This window comes from Rhamphochromis sp. 'chilingali' (assembly GCF_963969265.1).
Source record: "Rhamphochromis sp. 'chilingali' genome assembly, chromosome: 15".
Classification (NCBI taxonomy): Eukaryota; Metazoa; Chordata; class Actinopteri; order Cichliformes; family Cichlidae; genus Rhamphochromis; species Rhamphochromis sp. 'chilingali'.
In genome coordinates, this window is record NC_137942.1 from 3208754 (window position 1) to 3223436 (window position 14683).

Consider the following 14683-nt stretch of genomic DNA (forward strand, 5'->3'; position numbering starts at 1 on the left):
GGCTAAACCAAATGCTGCCGCTCTCATTTGGGGCATTTGTTTGCCTGTGTGAGAAATAATGGCGGCGGGAGCAGGTGGAATATTGCTTCGGCAGCTAACCCATATGGATCGGAAAAGCCGCTTGCCAAGTCTAAACTCCACTTTTACAGGCACATCTGGAGCAGAATCTCCATATTAATTGCCAGTTAATGTGTTTACACACAACGAGGATTAATCCCTGAGAGAAGTTGCTTGACCCAGGTCACGCGGTCGGCGGGAGGGCGGTGTTTCGGGTTGAAAAGCAGCGGGGAGAGGTATGGCGCCAAATGTGCGGACAAAGGCACGTGCGTAAGATAATTCTATTCCAGCAGAAAGCCATCTGTCATGTGTAGCCTTTCTGTTATGTTGAGAGCATTTATGTCAATATCCTCCGATGGCTTCGAACAGCAGTAAAAGTTCACGCGGGGATTTATGAGGCTGTGATCACATGAGACGCTTTGTTGAACACACCTGCATTTTTGTTGTTTACTTTGGTTGTTTGGTTACAGCAGACAGAGGGTGGGCGGTGTTTAAGGATTTAGGGGCCCCGGAGCTGGACAGAAGCCCTGGAACACGGAAGGGATGACTGATATTTATCGCATTAGAGCTCCTTGCTGTGCTGCTTTCACCGAAGGCAGAACCAAAAAGCATTTGTGTGCGTGTGCATCTGACTTTATTAACTAGACCCTGAGAAAGAAACTCTAAAACAATCCAAGCAATAGTTTTGGTGATCGTAAATATGTAATTGCCACTCCCTTTTTGGTGATTGAGTATGGGGGGAAAAGGGGCAAGGAGCCATTGTGCGCCACATTATAAAAGTTTAATGTGTGGAAATATGGTCTCTTTTTTTCTATATATGCATATCTATCTTTATAAGAATTTCAAAGTAGGGCTATTTCCCATTCCGCCTACAGCTTTAATGAAATAAATACAAATAAAGCCCAAAATTCCAAAAAGAGAGGATGTGCAATTTAATCCACAAAGTAATTCTTTCATATACATCAGGCGACACCTGAGCTGTCATCTCCCTCTCCTCATCCTCGAGATAGCCTCGGGTCTCTGAGGGTTTGGCTTAGCACGACCTCCTAATGAGAGATTTACTGTATGAAGATAATTATGGGGGGAAGCAACATCTCGCTCAGGCCCAATGATTAAGATAAGAGCACTTGGGTGCATATTCAAGCGGCACCCTCCTCCTCCTGACCTGTCACTCTGCCGAGGCTCTATTGGTCACAGACAATCAGCTGGAAAAACACCGAGGGCATGCCTATACGCATGGCGAGTGCAGACGCTCGGAAGCAAACAGAGCCGCACGCGCATTTTAGACTGCACCGGGAAGGACAAAAACAACGCAGAGCACACCGTGATATCGCTGCCATTTTATAAATCAGCCACCTGGGCGATTAAGGGAAAAATGAGTGAACAGAATCAGAAACGCGTGCTCTTGTTTATTGCTTTAGAGACTTAGCTGGCAAGGAGGCAACCATCGTGTGATGATGAGAGTGGCCCCTCTGGAGACGGCATTCGCACACTGGCAGAGGAGCTAATACAGACTTTCATTAGGATGCACACTTCAACACACTGTCATAGTATTTACAGTCTCACACTGGGGAAACAAATAAACTGCGTGATTAACAAGTTTTCCTGATGCCTGGCGCTTCGCTGTGTGCGCATTGGAGTGCCACCTCGCCGACTTAATGATTCTTAATGGTTTCTTAATGACTTCTTAATGACTTCATCAGGAAGATCCTGCAACAGCACATTCTGACAAGCGGGAGCCTCCCCTTGAGACCCAGGATCACACCGAAGCACTAACCCCTCTTCGGCTTTCTGCTAAAACAACACACACTTTAAATCTGCTTATCTGAGACGGCATCTTCGACTCGGGTGACGCGAGCTTTTGATCCGTGGTTAACTGTAGGCCTATGTGATACAATTTGATATGAAAGCGTGCGAGCTGATGTGTGGAAATGCACTAAAAGGCGAAAAGGGATGTCCAACTAGGTTGTGGGCAAATGCAGTCACATCAAACTAATCTCAGAACATTGGAGTGACATCTAGTGTTGTGTAACCAGAATTAAACTGCATTGTGCGAGGGTATCTAGGAAACCCATTTGGTAGCATTCGGTGTAAAGCTGCGACTGTGATGCAACACTGGGGGAAGCGGGAAGAAAACAAAAGGAACAGGAAATTCTCCAATTCCTAGAGATCCCGGTAATTGCAGAATTTCATTACTGCGGGACGTGCGGCGAGATGACACTCAACACTCCAGAGAGAGAAACAAGCAGCGTGTTGTTGAGCTGGTAACAAAGTGTGGTCAGCAGCAAAAAATTCCTCCAAGCATTTAATGACATAGAATTTTCTGGGTCACCTCAATGTCACCGAGCAACAAATAGTTTGGAGTGTGAAGTACATAGTGCCGGCCATCACAGATTGCCATGTCACTCTCAGCCAAGGAACACCAGTAAAGCCTCCAAATTACCACTACGCCTCTGAGTTTGGTGCTCAGAGCTCCCTCCATCGAAACCATGTTCAACGAGTTCAAAAGTGTCATTCTAGTTTTTTAAAAGTCTTTTTTTTTTTTAATAAAACAAAAAGCTAAAAAGCTATTAAGGTAATTGTGATAATCAGTGTTTGTGAAAAAGGATATAAAAATAAGAAGAAAGTTCATATACTGCACGCACACACACATATACACACACACACACCACAACTGGTTAACAAATTGTATTAGCAGAGAAGCTTGACTGCATGGCAAATTACATCGCCCTGATGGATGTCCTCTTTACGGGTTGTAGAAGCAGGCTGAGGGGCCGTGGAGAGAGGATGAGGCTCTAGCCAAACACTCATAAAATGATGCATAGCCGGCCATGTGTCACCTATTGGCACAGGCTCGGCTATCTCGCCCAGATACCAATGCCCAAAACACAGAGAGACACTTGCTCCACTTAATCCATGGCAATCAGGAAGAAATGTGATTCAAATATTCCTCTTCCACTCCAGAAATGAATACATCAAGACCGTTTTAACCCCTCAAGTTCAGTTTTCTCTTCCTAAATTTACAAAAAAAAGTTTCCTAAAAAAAAACAAAAAGTGTGTAATTTGGTAGTAATTATAGGTCAAAGTCTAAAGCAGTGCTACTGCAGCTCACCAAGTGCCGAAGGGGGCACCAAAACAGGCTAATGATCATCAATCATAATAATCATAATGATGAATTATTTAAATTCAAGATGAAGCGCAACTTCAATAGGCACAATTAGACCATTATACCAAGAACAAGACATACATAATTCATTGAAATAATGAAATAAATTATAGCCCCCCCCCAACAATCTCCCTGTGGTTTATGCCTATCCTGCTGCCAGTTATCATGACACACACACACACACACGGAGGTTGTTGGTTAGACTCAAAAACAATGTAACCCAGTTTAGACAAACAGCACGTTTTTGCTTTTAGTTGTTTGTGTTTTCTTTTGTCTGAGATTATTAATGACATGCAGCCTCTCGCCTTTAGCAGCAGGATCCACAGGTGAGTCTCCCCAGCATGAAGGTTTCGAGCTCTTACAAGAACAATACCTGTATTTGTTCCTGACACAGAACCTTGGCTAAATCACCTTTCTACACCTCAGACGTTTGGGCCACACAGCAGCCATCCTGAGGTTGAGTTCTAAGCTCTGTCACATTTGTCTACATATCCTCCCGAACACTGAGAACCAAAACAAGTAAATAATTAATGAGTATTTACTCTCAGCTCACTCAAACTAGAGTGAATGCAGGCAGGCGACCTCCTCGCAACTCGGAAACAAAGAGTTTGGTGTCGGAGACCGACTTCGCAGGGCACCTGTTGAGAGGCAACGTCTCGCCATACAGTTGCGGTCCGACTCGGACTGACTGCAGTCGCTCTCAGACAGACTGGTCATCCAAATTAAATTAAATGCAAACAGATTGTGAAAATCAGCCGGAATCAGGCTGCCGCTGAGCGCAACTCGTCTGGATTCGTCTCTTCGCGATAGGGACTCTACTCTGGTTCTATTCTTATATAAAAGCCAGCTTGCTGAGTGCATATGTGAATCTCCATCCTTGCAGGAGCTCTGACACTGTTAGTGGAGGGATTTCTGTTTCAGATCTGAGACTCTAAATGCACACTGAGTGCAAGCAGTTAATGTGAATTTATGTGCATGTAGGCAGCAACACGTTCGCAACAGACAGCAATAGATTTTTGTGAACTTTGCTGATTTATCAGAGTTAATTACCTCACTAACTGCAAAATGACAGCAGACTGACTCAATAAGTCTCTGGCTTATTGTTGTTTTATTGCCGTCTTCATGCAGCAAAGTCTTTTTAGAGATGCTGCGGGTGGTCACAGACCTACTCTTCAAAACAACAAGATCACCTTTTGCAAGTGCACATGGTCCTTGGTGTGACTCTAGCCATTTATCAAGCTGTTTATCAATTTGCAATCATCACTATTTACACCATTAATGTCTCCAAAATGATCATCATGGATCATACATGATGATGGAGCCTTTTAAGCTGCAGCGCTGTTGAAAATGCGACTAATAAATGACCGTGACAGCTGTGTAAAATGAAATAAGGGTCATGTGTCAGATTTTCATAGCCTAGTATTTTCAATATATCTGATAGCAGCATGTCTAAGATGAGTAAGAAACTATTACGTGCTTAACATTTTTTTTTTAACCATAAGATATACGTGTAATTTATATTTTGATTTTGTTATGTAACTGGTCAGGCTTAATTTCTGGTCTGGTCAGACCTAGTCTAGCATAACAAGTTTATCTATCTATCTATCTCTATATCTATATATATATATATATATATATATATATATATATATATATATATATATATATATATATATATATCTATCTATATATATAGATATATCTATATCTATCTATATATATATATATATCTATATCTATCTATATATATAGATATATCTATATCTATCTATATATATATATATATCTATATCTATCTATATATATATATATATATATATATATATATATATATATATATATATATATCAGGCTGAGGGTCGCAGATGCCAACACTCTTAATAAACTAATCCGTAAGGCCAGCAATGTTGTGGGGATGGAGCTGGACTCCCTCAAGGTGGTGTCGGAGAGGCGGATGCTGTCCAAGATAAAGACAATGTTGGATAACACCTCCCACCCACTCCATGACATGTTGGTCAGTCACAGGAGCTCGTTCAGTGAGAGACTGAGATTACCGAAAAGCACCACTGAACGACACAGGAAATCATTCCTGCCTGTGGCCATCTCCCTGTACAACGCATCCACTTAACACACTGTTTGCTGCTACAACTACACATGTTTCTTTTCCAAATATTTATTTATAAGTGACTTATGTATGTATGTATGTATATATATGTATATATTGTACTATTCTTAGTTAGCGTATTGTCTGTCTTGTCTTAATGTTGGTTTAAAATGGAGCACTGTAACAAAAAATAATTTCCCCCAGGGATCAATAAAGTATTCTGATTCTGATTCTGATATATATAGATATAGATATATATATAGATATAGATATATATTCCCTTTAAGATCTATAATGTCACTCGTTGTGCCTTTGCTATATGGCAGGGGTCTCTGCAGTGTTGCACTTATATGATATGACCTTCCTCTAGAGACCTGGGAAACATTCTGTATCAATTAGACCACCGAGGCGTTTGAGGAGTCTCGCTGTGGAGAGTGCAGAGAAGAAGCCTGTGACATGCCTCCGCTGTGACGATCGACCACTTCCTCTGAAGCATCCAAACAACGTTTTGAGAGAGAATTAGAGCGATAGAAACAGTGGAGGATTTACTGCCGGTGGGATTTACTCCTTGTTCCAATTTGCAGGGGGATTACTCATTTTTTTCACCATTTATTTATTTTATTTCCAAATTCATTTCTACTTCACCTGAAGGAAAACAAAATATCGAGCCAAATGCATAAATAGTGTCAGAGTGAATAGATAATGACAGCAGGTCAAGTTGTGAGTGAGTCACGTCTTTCCTCCTGGAAGAAAGTGATTACTGTAACACAGAGCTGACAATCATGACCGAGATAATCCCATTTCTCACATGGAGCTCAAATTGTATTATGTCACATTGTGTTTTGCATATGCTATCAAAACCTGGATTTAGATATGAAAACTATCTGAAAAAAGTAAAAGTCTGAAGGAGGCGCGGAAAAAGAAAACATGCAGCCACAGGGCTGGCATGCAGGCATGTCACTTTGTCAAGCTGTTTTCTCAGAGAGCTTGATGGCTTCTCAAAGGCGGGAGGAAGAAAAAAGTGTTGCAAAGCATGGTATTCTCCAAGATGAACAGATGGCAGAGCCTAAGTGTGGAGATTTGTTTTATATCTCTATCCCATGTTGCTGCGCAGTAGATGTGGGCTTCCGTTTTCTTTTCCTCCTTCTTCAAATGTTATCTTACAGGATAACGGACACACGCAATGTTTAAGCTAATGAGGAGTGGGTGTTGCTTTGTCTTTCTCTTTATGTCGTCCCCTCTCTCCCACCAACACATCCTCTTGCTTTCCATTCTCCGTCAAACCCACGCTTGGAGCGGAAACCTATATGCCACACAATTATGCAACACAACTGGGAGTGCTGCTTGCAGACTGGGTGGCTGACTAAAAACACAGCAGACTGCAGAGTTTCTGCAGCTGCATTAACATCCTGTGAGTAACAGCGTTTAAAGGACACCAAGCACTGTCCACTGCCAGATACGTCAGCAATTAGCAGATACGTGGCTCAGAAGTATGTATCCTGCACTTTTTATCCAGTGCCACTATCGGAACAAATATTCCACTTCAGTACAACGCAAGAAGATCTAGCAAGCCATTGGCTACTGTCTGCTGGCTTAGCCTCTGGCAATGATGCCAAATATTTTGGGGCTTCCGGTGTAGAAAGCAAATATCCCGAAAAAGACCTCACATCTGTCTACCTGCACGCAACCAACCCCACAATACTTGGACTAAAAACAGACTGCAAACAGAACTCTTGTTACTCGCCTACAGATATAAAGATGTTTAAAAATATGCATGTTAAACAATATTGTGTGCAACTTTAAAAGTGAGTTACCTGTCCACAGTACGCTGACATTATGCTATAAAATGATTAAAAAGGTTTTGACATATAACTGGAAAGTGTAACCACAGCAAAGATGTTGGCAGCTAGATTTGATATTTTTTATTCCTTCATTTTTTAAAGTGTACTTCCTGTAATCTACAACAATTGTTTCATACTGTAACAAATATCAAAGTATAGGGGTGGATAAATGATCTAGAAGTTACTGTAACACTGTCAGCTGTCTGTATAACTGCTATTTCAGCCTTCCTGTTGTAATTCCCATAAACACTTTATCATTGTAAATTATAGCAATGCACTGTAGTCACTCTGTGTGTCACCACCTCTGTGTCTCATTTTGTCACTACTTCTTGCACCACATGGTAAAAAAATTCAGCACAATGCATTTTTATCAGCCACCCTGAAGGTGAACACTGGCTGGATGTGACCACGCTACAGTGGTCTCAGTCAGGGTAGACCTTTGTTATGTTAGCTACATGTAAAATACTGGTGGCAGTCAGTGGTACCACTTAGCCTCCTAGTAGATCGTCGCATTGTTCTCATAGCATTCACAAGATTTTCAGCGAACTTGACCAGCGACCTCTGACCTTGAAGTCAAGGTCCCTGAGATTTCAACTCATCCAAGTAGTAGCTACACCTGTGGCATCAATTTCAAGCTCCTAAGTTGTTTCGTTCTTGAGTTCTTGCATTTACAAACTTGTCAAACGTGTCTATGTCGCCTGCCCGGCAGCAACACGGCTGAGGGGTGAAAACATTCTCAGTTATTCAGTCACTGAATGCACCACACAATACTTCAAAATTAAGAATTTCAACTTAAACACCTTTGCACACATTAAATCCAGAGCTGTTCATAATCTGAGCAACAACTTGGTTTACTTAAATATTTAAACTGATCAATAATTTCACATTGTTTGCTAAATGAGGTAGTTTAGCAAACAGTGGGAAAAATAATGGGAAAAAAGAGCTACAATAAAAGAGACAGAAGAAAATTAAAGTACTAAGAGTTCCGTATAAAATAAAAACCTGATTTTTTTTTAAATGTTTCTTAGCTGCAGGAAACAAGATTTAATGCACTTTGAGACGCCAGATGCAAAACTTAATTTTTGGTCAAAAATAACAAAAATAAGGTTCTTGCTGTTGGTGAGGGAGGTGATGTAATGACTGATGCTCTCAAGACCAAACACAGGAACCTCAGCTTTGCCAGGATTAACAGGGAGAAAATGTAAAAACATTCAGTTATTAATGGCTGTAAAGCATTCATCAAGGTTAGAGAGGCTGTTTATGTCGTTTATGCAAAAACTGCAATAAATGAACAATATTGGTAATTACCCAAAGCATTTTTTAATATCCATAATGGCTGATCCACCAGTATGCATTTCAAATTTACAATATTACAAAAAAGCAGAAAACATAGTACAACATATATATATATATTTTTTAATTAAGATGCAAAATTACAGTTATTTCCTTACATCCTGCACTGAAAAATTTAATTTAAGTAGATGAATGTTATGCTTGATTAATTTCTGACGTCTCAGAGAAGTATAGAGCTTCAAAATTGGGTTTTAAAAATGCAAATTCAGCACATCATTCACCTAATAAACAGCAACATCGGTTTTTTGCTTTGTGTATATACTACATACATATATATTGAGAGAGAGAGAGAAAGAGGGATTCTCAGTTACAACAACAGTAGTTGAGGAATGACTGGAATAAATTGACCAGTGTTCTTTATAAGATGTTTTACAAGCAAATGGTAAATGCTTAATGTGTGTAAAGGTTAGAATTATAAATGTGACATTCTAAATGGCAGCACGGTGTCACCTAATACTGCTGCATTCATTTCAGAGTAGAGCTTAGCATGATGTACTTCCAGCAATTGACACCTAACCCAGGCGAGCTGCATTCGAGAGGTGGAGGATAAACCGGTTTGATTTGGGTAACAGCATGTTCTTCCCTCCTTATCTTACTCTAAACAAGGATCACAGCATTTTAATCCTTCTAATTATTTGGTTTAATAACGTGTACAGTAATGAGCAGTCTCAGTACGGCAACAGGGGACAATAACTGAACACTGTTACATTTTTCACTTATTATTGTTGACTTATTATATTTGACTTACATATTAAAGAGCGTCCTTGGAAACGGAAGAAATGCCTTTTGCTCTAATTTTTCCAATTTCTCCAAAGTGAATATGAACTGGTTCATTTAGCTGTTTAGTCATAGCAACAGGAATTTACAATCACACCAAGGCTGCACCTGAAAGGCTTAATCAAAAATAAGACGATAATGAAAGCACTGCTAACAGCCACAATACCTCGTCCTCTAATGTCAACCTCAGGTGCGCAGACAATGTTTCGACCGGTTTAATCAAACTCAGAGTGTTGACTCCTTCGGTCTAGATCCTGAAGATAATACTTCTGAAAATCAGGAGCACCAATTGTACCAAACGCTCTTTCAATCTCTTTCCAGAAACCTTGAAAACTACTTGTTGGAAATGAACACGAAGCTCCCACAATTCAGCAAGTTTTCAGAGACGATCAAAACTGAAAACATAAATGGCGCTTGTGCTCAGCTTCATGTGTTGTTTGACTGTAGACGAGCCAGCGCTCAGTAAAAGTGACAGGAGATGTGAGGTGTTGTGACTCCTCACCTGCCACCAAAACCTCTACTCCGGCAGAATGACAAAACACAAGCCCTCAAATGCCCGCAGGACAACGTAACTACTTTTGAGTCAAACTTTAGTTCCACAGACTTGTCTCTTCCTATTCTGTGAAATCAATGTGATTGCAAACCAACTAAATATTAACATTAACGAAGAACACTTGTAAACATATACTAAAGACCAAAGCAGGAAGCCTGTGAGGCTCCAAACGCTACCAGAGCGAAAGAGGAAGAAGCCAAACACATTCCCCGCATCCTTCCACCCGGGAGATCAGCCTTTGCACCTATGACCAGGTAAACTTTCCACACAGTCGTTAATGGACACAGCGGCTGTTGTTTACTGAAGACTCCCCGCAGAGGAGACTAGCTGACCCATGTCTGCAACCGGTGAGTGGTACAAATGGCAAACATCTCTTGGAGTCATTATTTATGCAGGAATGCCCTTGGGAGTCTTTGCACTTGTTTACACAGTCATGGCACAGTCCATTCATGACGGCTCCGAGTAAATGAGCCGCTTGCTACCAATTTGTCCTGGACGACGAAGCTTTGGGGCTCTACTACCCACGGTTACTTTGACGCCGGCGTGTGTGTGTGTGTGTGTGTGTGTGTGTGTGTGTCGGGGTATGGAAAAGAGGTTAACGCAGCACTGCTGTGCTGTTGGGAACCGACCCGGAACTACGGACACAAAAGTCCCAAGGGTATTAGGAAGCACAGTGTCACATTTGGAAATAAATGAGAGAAGGGTTTTTTTCAAGAAGAACGCCACGGACTTTCACCTTTGAAATGGGCTGTTTGTTTGCCCGAGGACGGGGACAGTGGTCAAAGTTAGTGAGCACCGCCTTTCACATAAAACCAGAACCAAGGCAGGAGTTTTATGGAGGTTGAACTCAAAGGCAAAGTAAAGAAAAAGTGAGTGCGGCATGATGTCGGGGAACCGGTGTAACTTTGCTTACAATAAAAGTGACAAGAGCGGTGTGTGCGTGGCAGAGATAGAGATAGGAATGGCGGTGTTACGTTATTTTTCTTTTAAAAGAAACTGTATTAAAACAGTCGTTTTAGCAGAAAGATGGCTTCCTTTGAGGTGTAGATACCTTCATATGTAGCTGCACTCAAGTACAACAAATGCGCAGATGTCCAGTCAAAGACATAAAACCATCAGTATCTGCGTTAAATTGTTATTTAAAACCACGGCTATGGGCTTAAAGTTTAGGCTGTCGTCTAATGATGTATACACACAAAAATAATACTGTGGACTAACAAGCACAAAGTTTTACATGTACTTAACCAAAGGCTAAATGAACCAGTTTAATGAAGCAAAGTGGAGGCATATTGTACTGATGACCTCATGCATTCTGCAGTAATGAGAAACCAACATAATCATTTTGTTCTCAAACTTTTTCCTGTGCTGTCACACGAAACAATTAAACAGAAAACCGTTAAACAGAACGCGACGTCAAAACGCGAACCTCCTCCGACTCTATTAATAACATAAAGGCATCAAACGCGGCTCAAACGTGTTCAAAAGCGTTTTTAAAGATGCTCCACCCCCGAGTGACGATGCGTGCGCGTTTTTACTTTGAGTCTAAATTTGCGTGCGTTCGATTTGTGGTTGAAAAAGACACAAAGAACCAAAGGGAACGAATTCAATTAAGCGTAAAGTACTGAAGGCTAAATGACTCCCCCTATAGTTCTCAGGATTTCATCCAGCGAAACAGCAAAAAGGGGAAGAAATGTGTTTAACAGGGAGGCAGAGCGGCTGAGAGAGAGAGAGGGGAAAGAAGCGATGGGATAATTTAACAAGCTTCCTCCTAAACCACTCCAAAACCTCCAGAGTTTAATTGCTGGGAGGCAACATTATCCCTAGCAACACTGTGTCTGTCTCTTGGCTGGGATTCGGTGGGTACCTGCTGTATCCACTCCCCGCACAATACAGCGCCCACTGAGCCATATAATCCTCTCAGGCCCTCCTCTTCTGGAGAACCACATTCAATCTCTTTGTGACACGGGAAAATCTCCTCTTCTCCATTTTTTGTCAAGGTACGTGCTTCAAATAAGTCCAATCAGTAGGTGCCGTTATGTGTGCACAATGCTACGGGGAGCCGCAGAGGAAGGGAAAACAGAAAGGAAGAGTTAAATAAAAAGACGTTTGATTTGCCGCTGTGAAATTTGGGGCTACTTTCCATTCCTCTGCGGAGCTCCCTGGAGCAGCCATATTTCTGTTTATGTTTAAATGTGAATCAGTCAGATGGGCTGTTGGGTTCCTGCTGAATCATCCCACTCTCCCCTCAGAAAGCAGGAGGTTACTTTTGAACCAGCTGCCTTGTAGGAGAAAACAAGAAACCGACGCCACTTTCTTCCCGACTCCTCTTTCAAGTTCCCCTTGAAAAGAAAATTACGACAACGCCTTTGATGCAACGCAGACATGCTTCGACATATTCACCATAAGTGCAGACACAAACTACATTATCATTCCAATGAGTTTGTTCGGATGTCTTTTAAGCGTCTGAGTATTGCACAAGCCGGCGAGAGAAAGGTTGTTTTGTTTTTTTAACAGAACATGGAAACGGTGGCTCATTACGCGAAATGGCAAAAGAAGAAAAATGGTTCTTCGCTGTCCACTGGCTTGTGACTTAAGTCAATATAGCACTTGGAGACCTGCGAGAGTGTTTTTAATGAAAACATGTGGTACGTAATGAGAAATTATAAAGGTGGCGTTCCGAAGAACATTTCTATGATTTATTAATTTTAACAAATGACGACCTTTACTTTCCAGATTTGGTTCCCCATGAGCAAATGTAACTTTAAGGCACAAACGCTCATTCTTTTTCCTTTATTGTATATTTTCTGATTAATTTCCAGATGATGACAGCGGCATATAATCCATTTTATGCCTAAATATAGCTTTGCATCTTTTGTTTGCTACACATGTGAAAATGTTGCATTTGTGTTCAAGAAATCATCCTACCTGTCAAAGAGGGTGGAGCTCGGAGGTGTCGGTAAGAGGAGAAATCACTTGTTGTTGCACAACAGAAGTCCACTTGTTATACCAGTCGCTTTCTGCAACAAAATAAACAGGCACAGTTAGATCTGGTGATCATTGGTAACATCCTTTATATTTGAGCCCATAAATGTAACTGAAGCTTGTGTAGAAATAATGCGTGTGCAGATGCTGCTCAGTTATTGTCCTTTTACTTTATATGGACCCATAACTAACCAGAGAAAGGTCAGAAAAGCTTAATTGCTCTGGGTGGAGTTAATTGCTTTGCTACCAGTTCGAATAAATAAACTAAAAGAAATTAATAAATAAATCATCACAGCTTTCCTATTCTGCCTTTGGCTCTCAGCCCCAAGACCAATGTACCCACTTAACATGAAAATATGAAACATGTAGCTGACTCTTTCCTCTTAGAACTGTTTAAAGTCGCAGGTTTTTATTTAGAAAATTAATGGTAAATAATGTGGGATTGATATGTTGTTTACCTTCCTCTATCCCACGGACAACAAACAAAAGAGGGAATGACAAAGCGAGGCGTGCTCGTGATAATTTTGCAACATTTCTCTGAGCTCTGAGGATTCAGATGCACACACACTCGAGAAACAGAATATTTCCACATTTCCCCACAAACTTTCCTCACCAAATGATCGGCTGTAAAAAGAAGAAGAACGAGAGGTTGCTAAGGATGGGATAAAGTATCTGCACTCGGCATCTGCACGGACCGGCTGAACTTTAATGCAGCTGTTCGCATCCTTAAAAAGATCCAACGCTGCTGCAGGAAATAAGACAGTGAGGTGGAAGGTTGTAATGGGCCTTGGCTCGAGCAGCACAACCCAACAAATACAACCGCGAGGCTTCGGCTCATTTGTAGTCAGGCCACGGAGGTTGTTTCTGAAATGTTTGTCAAAAACGTGGTCAGCTGCTCAGCTCCCACTCGCCGCTCTGTTTTTGCAGAATTTGTAGCATGTGACGGCCGCAGCGCTAAGCCAACACGGCGAGCGTTTTAAGGAACGTTAGATGATATAAATTGTCAGTAATGAGGCACAGGGGACGGCATCCGTGACCTGAAGAGGTCGGCCATAACGTTCTGCCTCGCAGCTGAATAAAATGCATCCTGAGCGCAATTTAACAGCCTTAACATGAGCAGGTACATACGGAGAGACAAGCGGAGGTCCGAGAGGGCGCTGCGCTAGTCGCAGAGGTCACGCGCAAAACAACAACGATACACAAACACTGCTGACAAGGGGAAAATGTGACGACTGAGTGCTGTAAAATGTATGAAGAAATGGATGGAAGGGTCATTTTACTGAGCAGCGGCATTAACATCGCTGCCCTTGTCTGAAATTAAGCTCGGATCAGTCACTCACACGCGTGCGCGCGCACGCACGATCGCACAAAGAGCAGCAGTTTTTACATTTCTCCTCTTTTCGCCCTCGCGGAAGGAGAGGTCGACATTTTAACTGCAGCGGTGAGGAGATGGCTTCCTTTCACCTTGACGGGCATATAATGAACATTTTTCATTTTGAGCTTAGCTTCACTTACAGAGTCAGTCAGCTATTTTCTCTTCCAACCCTTTTTTTTTCTCCCTTCCTGACATTTTCCTCTGTGGTTTTGCCAGGATGATCTTCACAGTAAATTTGTGCCCCTTTTAAAGAAATAGGTTACATTTCTGTTGATTTCTTTTCTTTCCGTTTTTTTTAACCCCACAGAGCTCATTTCCATAAAGGTCCCTGTACAACACAAACAGGCCTGCTGTAAAGCATGAGACACAAACAATATGCTAATCACACCTTTTTCAATTAGAACCTGGATATCTATGAAATCCATATTATTGCTTATTTATTTAGCCTTTTGTAAATAAATAAATGGGATTTTTG

General features: G+C 41.4%; 1 protein-coding gene across 1 annotated transcript in view; it reads right to left on the minus strand.

Annotated features, from left to right (window-relative positions):
• Window positions 1-13584, minus strand: part of LOC308412042 (RNA binding protein fox-1 homolog 3-like) — a 326231-nt gene extending 312647 nt beyond the window's left edge. The window contains exons 1-2 of the mRNA XM_080906116.1: window positions 13447-13584; window positions 12777-12868 (exon numbers count right to left, since the gene is read on the minus strand). The gene's annotated coding sequence lies outside the window, so the exon portion shown is untranslated. The remainder of the gene's footprint in view (window positions 1-12776; window positions 12869-13446) is intronic.
• Between the last annotated feature and the right edge of the window lie 1099 nt (window positions 13585-14683).